A 7,934-nucleotide genomic window follows, 5' to 3' on the forward strand; every position below is an offset into this window, starting at 1 on the left:
TCTATAGGAGGGCAAGTTAACATTTTACAGACGTATAATACTTCTTTCTTATTGGTGTTTTCTAATTTCAGTAGCTTATATGGTTCACTATATGTCATGTTTACATTTTTAAAACGATTAAAATCAGAGTCATTGTTGATTCGTTTTTTAAGTTGTGCGTTTTCACGGATGTGTATTGCAGCTCTTACTATATATTTCAACTCGCGTCGATTTGGAAAGTTCCCATTAATTACGTATTGAGATATATATGTTATTAAATTATACTTGCGAAGAATGTTGACTATATCAGGCACGAATCCGCCTTGTATCTTTGATGTTCCGTCATAATTCAGGAATTTTAAAAGTCTGCGAATGAAAATATCTTTTGTTGTGCTATTTGGAGGACTACTTATCAGGCAGTGTAGAAAGTTCAATTTCTTCTTTTCAGTTTCACTATTGATTCTATAGATGCCGAGCATCGCTGGAAGATTTCTAGCGTTTGTCTGTCTTTTGCCGTTAAGTTGCTCCATATTTCAGACCCATATAACACGGCTGGTAGTATTACCTTCTTATACATATTAACAGTGGTCAACGGCTTAGTATTTCTTTCCTTCCTTTTCTGCATGCTTTCTTTTTCACAGCGTTTGAGATCTTTAGATCCGATGATACTTCAATTCCTAGATGAACTTCTGATTTTACCGTCTTGAGTATATTCCCGTACAATGTCCATGTGATATTTGTAATACAGTTTTTAAACGATATTATAGAACACTTAGAAGAATTAAAAGTAAATTCCACATCTTCGCATATTCTTCCGCGATGTTGAGTAGGCACTGAAGAGCTCTCGGACTCGTGCTAATGAGTGCTATATCGTCCGCTAGGCATGGGTTAGCATATTTAACTGACAGAATTCTCGCGCCTGCTGCCGATGCTTCTAATTGGTTAAGTAGATCGTTTATATGGAGGAGGTATAAAAAAAAGTTGACATTATTCCTCCTTGTCTTACTGATCTTTTCACACTGAACCAACGTGATTGGACATTATTGTGGAAGACCGCACTGACGATTCCTTTATATGAGTTGTAAAGCATTCTGAACAAGTTTCCGGTTATACCGAGTTCATATAACTTCTGAAACATGCCTTTATGTTGAACAGTATCGAATGCTTTGTATGTATCTAACAACGCAACATAAACATTATTTTTTTCTAGATTTTCGTTGATACATTCGTGAAGATTAAAAGATGCCATGGTGCAGCTCTTTCCTTCTTGAAATCCTTGTTGCCGTTTGTTAGGGAATTGGATATTTTCCGTTTCCATCTATCGAAGGACACGATTACGAATAACATTTTCCATCAGTTTGTAAAGGGTCGGTAGTAATGATATTGGACGGTAATTTTTTGGATCGTTCTTCTTTTTATGTCCATCTTTATAAATTGGAATGACTATTCCCATTTTCCACGTTTTTGGTATTTTCCCTGAAATCCTTATACAGTTGAACAGTTCTACTATCTTCTCTATCAATAATTTCCCTCCATATCTGATATGTTCATTTGTTATATTATCAATAACTGGGGATTTATTCTGTTTTAGCTGTCGTATGCATATGTTGATCTCATCAAACGTAAACGGCGAGTCTAATTCCTCTACGTACCTATGTTGTGGGTCGAAGTCCGTCTCCTCATTTGAGTTATCCGAGTGGAGGCTTTCAAAAAAGTCTGCAAAAATGCCCGCTATTCCAATGGAATCTCTACTATCAACACCTTCAAGTGATAATGATGTACATATTTCTGGCGTTGGGTTCTTTCGTTTCCGTATCGTTCGCCAGAATAGTCTTATATCGAGATCAGCTGTGCTATCAAGTTCGTTGTGAATTGTGTCCATATATGATTTGTATGCAATTTGATGCATGTTACGGAATATATTTTTAGCCTCCTTGTATTCTTTATATGTTTTGAATTGCATCCCTCGCGGTCTGTTTTCGTTTATCCACAGCTGTCTTTTATAAAGAGCCATATTATGCGCGTTTTCAATTTTCGGCGTCCAGTACGGTTTTAGAAATTGCTTGAATTTTGCGACAATAGCATACATAATGACAATTGTTCATATAACGCGTCTATACCAAGTTGTGTATCCATGTCAAATTCTCGGATGTTGACAAGTTTTTCCGTTAGAGCTAACTGATATGCTATCAAATGGTCTGTACTTGCTTTATTCCAAGATGTGTGGTTCCTTGGACTATTTTCTGGTACTTTACAATATTCAATATTGAGATCTATTGAGCAGACTATAGGAGATTTCAGAAAAGATGGCGTGACGTCACAGAAAGTTTACATCCGGGTCCTCAAAGGTACAAACACAGTATGGCGACTAATAAAAACAATAACAGATATGTACATCCCTGCTACACAATCGATACGCTGGCAAAAGTATACACTTTCATACTTGCAAATTCTGATTTTTTAAATAGCTTCTTATTGTTTCAGAGGTTACAGACATTTATATTTACAACTTGTTCATTGCTAAATATATTTGTGTAGATTTAGTGTTGAAGCCAGCTTGCGAAGCGGTGCCGGGCCGTCACACGTACCCGCTTTTTGTTCACACGTAGAAATCCATGTTGTGAAAAAGTTATGAATAGATAATTGATTTCAATGTATCATATTTCTTTTATACACGAAAAATCTGTTCATAACACTAATTAATATAAATATAACGAAATGTAAACCACCTGGCCAGACCACGGCCGCTCGTGCATGGCTTCGCTGGTAGATCACCTCGGGTAACAGCCAATAATTGGGAAATTAATACTATTTATACGTAATTACCAACACATATCTCAATAAGTACTTGTAAAATATATATATTTCGTTATTTCCCATGTATATATTATTTTTAATGAATGGTATAAACCACTGTTACACATAAATAAAGATGTATGTGTACATGTACGCACACGTACAGTATGGCTGCCGATATCTCGAAAAATAAAATAGTGAAATCGTTCAATTTCATGAGTTTACTTTTTAATTTTTAGCCATTTTTATTCCATGTGCCGTTATGTGAAGTTCATATTGAGGTGATATTACTTTTAAATAATTTGAATACATGTTAGATAGACTACATTTAGATATATTAATATAGGTAGATAGTAATTACTATAAATGCCGACCAGGACACATATTGCGCACGGCTTCGAGAATCCTAAAATACTCGAAGTTTTGTTTTAAAATATGATAAAAAGTAACTATAAAATGACTCATTTGAATGTCATAAACTAAATTCCAAAATTTCTGACGAAAAAGTTAACCAGAATACATAATTTTGTGACTCTGAAAAATGACGAAATTCGGGATCTCGGCAGTACCGTACGTAATGGCTGCCGTGCGCTTGGGGTGATCTACGAGGCAAATTTTAATTTGGCCATTATCACACATCGTAAGGTGTTTTACCAAGTTAGAATTTGAAAACATTAATCGCATATTAAAATGTCAGTATAATATTTGGGGAAACTTGGAATTTAATTTGTAGTTTTTGTCAATTTTGTAACTTCTGTCAATATTTATACGTAGGTCTAATGGCGACCGTGTTTTTTTCTCGTGGCGGTCGAAAATGGAATATAAACAGAGTAAAGTATATGAATACAACATGTTTATATCTAAATATTTTTGTTAAATATCTTTATTTACCCTTTTTATAATTAAAATAACGCAATAGTTCTCGGAGTGTCGTACTATTTATTACAATAAAATGTAAACAAACATCCCAAGCGGCTGTGTTCCCTCTATGTTTATGTGTAGATATACGGAGTTGTACCTTTGAGCGCCCGGATGTACCTTTGTGTGACGTCATCGCCATCTTTTCTGAAATCTCCTATAGGTAGGTGGTCAGACGCTATTTCATTATCACCATTATCTAGTATTCGGTTGCTTGTAACACTAGCAGCGGTTGATTGGTCTATAAATATATAGTCTAACGTCGATTGGCAAGATCTGAAGGTATATTCTTGTCCAGTTCTGGACGGTTGATTGTTAAGAATGCACAGGTTAAGGTCATTAACTAGATTTTTCACAGCATTTGCCTTTTGTCTTGCAATTGAATATGTCGGATTTTCTAGGATCCTTGCATTAAAATCTCCCGCTATAATCAGTTTACCGCGTTGGTCATAGAACGAAAGAAGATCGTGTAAAGTTTGTAAGGTTTCGCAGTAAGCATTTATATTGCAATCACTATGCATATATACGCCAAATATATATATAGGACTGTTCCATGTTTTACCGGTTACTTCAATGGCAACAATGCGTTCATTCTTTACTTCGTCTAGTTTCCGGATGGTATATTGTAAGGACTTTTTAATAAGAAAAGCAGCGCCGGTTCCAACGTTGGAGTATTCACGACAATTAGCACATACTGCATCGTAGTTTTCGTCTAACGTGTCTAGATAGCCGTGCGACTTCTGGCACAATTTGTGTTCGGTGATCGCCATTACGTCACAGTCCGTATCACGTAGTAGTTTTACAACACTTTTACATTCCATGTCATTACGGTAAACACCATGATGTCAGCGAGAAGTCCTAATTTAGACATATGAAACGTCTGTCTTTCCCCGATTCTATTCGAGTGCTGTGTTCTAATAGAAGTTATCGCGTGCATCATTATAGTTCCAAGAACTGTCATTGCCTCTGTTGAATCTGTTGTAATAATCCTCGCTATCATCATGCCAATAATCTCTATTGCGTTCATTATCATTGCGGTCTCGCGGTGCTGTCCATCGCGATCTATCTTCATTTGGCTGTTGGGATTCAAGTTTTTCTTGCCATTCCCTATTGAGGAGCCAAGGTCTACATACCACGCTTTCTGGCCAGAATCCTGGGCTTTCGAGAATTGCGGCAGCATTGGGTTCAACGTTTATCTTTGCCGTAAACGATCCAAACCGCTGTGGAAATATCCGTATGTCCGTTATTTTAACATGTTTCCTTTGTAGGTAATTGACGATGCCCAACTTGGTTGTTTGGTGGCCTATACCACTGAGATAAAACAGCGCCGCTGATACATTTAATCGTAAGTAGTCGTGACTTTGAATTTCAGAAGAATAGTTATTTCATTTATATTTTTATCTATAAGATTTGAAAACAAAGTAATGAACATGAAAGATTCCCGCATTTATGAAATATTCACTTCACAGGAATGTGAGAATAAAACATGCGGAAATTATTCCAATGCTCTTGATACAAACATATTATAAATAACGAAAACATAATTTCATAAACGTATATTATTTTAAATGACAACAACAATAAATCTAATATTGGTGCAATTCAGACTTCTTACCGAGACAATTTTGTTAAAGAATTTGAGATTGACAAATATAATGTAACCTTCAACTAACGTAAAAAATATATAAATATTGTTAGCTATGAGAATTAGTCTTTTGACACTTTTCCTGAACTTAATTGTAGTATTAAGACATTTATCTTACGTATATAGACTTCACATCCAAATGAAGTGTTAGTTCCCCTGTCTATTCCATCATTGTATTATTGTCTTATTATGCATTGTCTGAGACAAAAGTGATCTTCAGTCAGTCAAGTAACATGAAATAACAAACATGTCACTTATTAAGCTTTATCTCAAGGTCCTTATTTTAAATATGTTTGAAATTATTTGTCAAACCTGTTTCCTCATCCCTATGTCCATTTATATATTTATCATAAAGAATTCCTAACTATAGTAAGTAAAGAAGTAAAATTTACAGGGTAAATCAATCAACAGGGAGTCTAAATAAAATAAGGAAATAAATTCTATGAATTATATCAATAGCGTTGTTCAGTCGTATACCTTTCAACCACTAGCCTGCCACGTATTGTTTGCGCTGGCTCACGCAGCGGTGAACTTTCTTATATTCTATCACTAGCCATCTGACTTTGGGAAAGTGATTACCATTTAACCACTAGCTCTGCATTTCAGACAGGTGTGTACAGTAATGACTTTGTGGCACTACGATATTACACACTAAAGACAATTTTGAATTCATAAAAAATGTATACTTACTGTAAACATCTTATGCTATTCCGGTTCGTCATCTTCTTTATTATTCATATTATCTATTAAACGATAATCATTATTGTTTCATACACAGCGTTGTGTGCAGAGTATTCCTACAAAGATGTTCATATCCAATGTCAAGCGGCTATGTGTCCGTCCAAGTTTACGATGCAGGAAACTACAAAGAAAATATAGCATGCATACGTTCTCAAGTCCGGTTGTTGCATAATCCATTTGACATATGGTTTATCATCCAAATTGAATAGAAACAACAAAATATTTCATATTAACGGTATATCCACGTGCTTTTAACGTAACATATAGCAAACAAATAGACTCACACCAAACACATCACATTGTTTGTTGACGGTAAGTATGTGAGGCCCATTCGGGAGAAATATTTTCAAGGAAATTAAAACTATATATTAATTAATATGCAATTAACGTACATATATGTTAATGACTAGGACACCTATTGCTGTTCGTATCATACAAACCACCTTGAACATATATAGCTGTGCATACATTAATTGAAGTATTTAAATGATATTAACTCCCGTGTAACAGTGAGGATAGAACGTAACGTTAACGCCACCTGAAGCTATTTTTCTCAATACATCACGCTGTCACACACCGACGGTACGGAACAGGTTATGAAATTGACTATTAACGCCAGGTAAGGCATGTAACACTATTATATACACATGACCTGTTTCTTTACAGTAAAAATGTGAAGGTAATGTGATTATACAAAAACAGTGCAAGCTAAAATAAGGAAACGTTCAAAGGTCAAACTTTATATGGTATGGTAGGCCCATTTAGGCCTATCATTCAATTAATTTATCATAATTAAACTGTGTATATATATATTAAACATTAACAAATACTGACATTTCTAAGTAAAACTTGTCTATGAAGAACAACCAATGGAATTTGAAAAAACTTATCTCAAATATATGTATACTGTATTACATGAATTATTCGTGGGTAATTTATTTCATGGTTTGAAGCCTTCAAATAATTTTGTGGATAGAAATATTTGTGGTTAGTTGATGGAACGACGATGATAATTGTGTCTAAAACATCATTTGTTCTTTTATGTTCGTTGTCCCGTATTGATATTGTAACCACGAAAACAAACAAAATTTCATATAACTGGTCACGCTGTGGTGACGTTGGCCGTTGGGTTCCGATCACTTACGATCTCTACACCCCTGGACTATATCATAGTAAAACTGGAGGCAAATTTCAAAGCCACACAGTCAAAGTATCTGTTGTGTTGCCTCCAGTTTGACTATGGGATAGTCCAGGGTGTAGAGACCGTACATATTTTGTAAGTGATGTTGGGACCCCAAAAGTGGTCTTATCAAAACAAGTGTTGTTATATGGAGATGGTCGCCAGGACAGGTTGTATTGTCGTTCTAATTTGATCTAAAACACTTATTAAACCTTCGCGATTTCACCTTTTGGTGTCCCTGATTAATCTGGCTTTTTTAAGATAAAGTACGAGCTGTCCTAACTCCTAACGTTATATTTAAACAAAAACATCAATGCATAACGTTTTATGATACCAAATTGGCTCAACGCTTAAACAATACATTTTAACATTTTAATTTTTTCGCATAACGCTTCTGGACCAAACTATAAAAAAGGACATAGTAAAGATGTGCCGTAATTTTCATACTCACGAATCAAGAAGAACTTTTTGATATTTTATTCACCACCAAATATTACAAAAAATTTGAGAATATCAATGCTTACAATGGATAGGTTTGAATTTTGTAAGTGTAAATAAGGCCAAAAATCATATTTACATCTTCAATGCAGTGAAATGAGTGCATACAGTCAGACCATGAAGGCAAGTTGTGGTCTACAATTTCATTCGACATTTTTACAGTGTTAAAAGTAATTG

Source organism: Argopecten irradians, chromosome 3 (genome assembly GCF_041381155.1).
Source record: "Argopecten irradians isolate NY chromosome 3, Ai_NY, whole genome shotgun sequence".
Taxonomy (NCBI): Eukaryota; Metazoa; Mollusca; class Bivalvia; order Pectinida; family Pectinidae; genus Argopecten; species Argopecten irradians.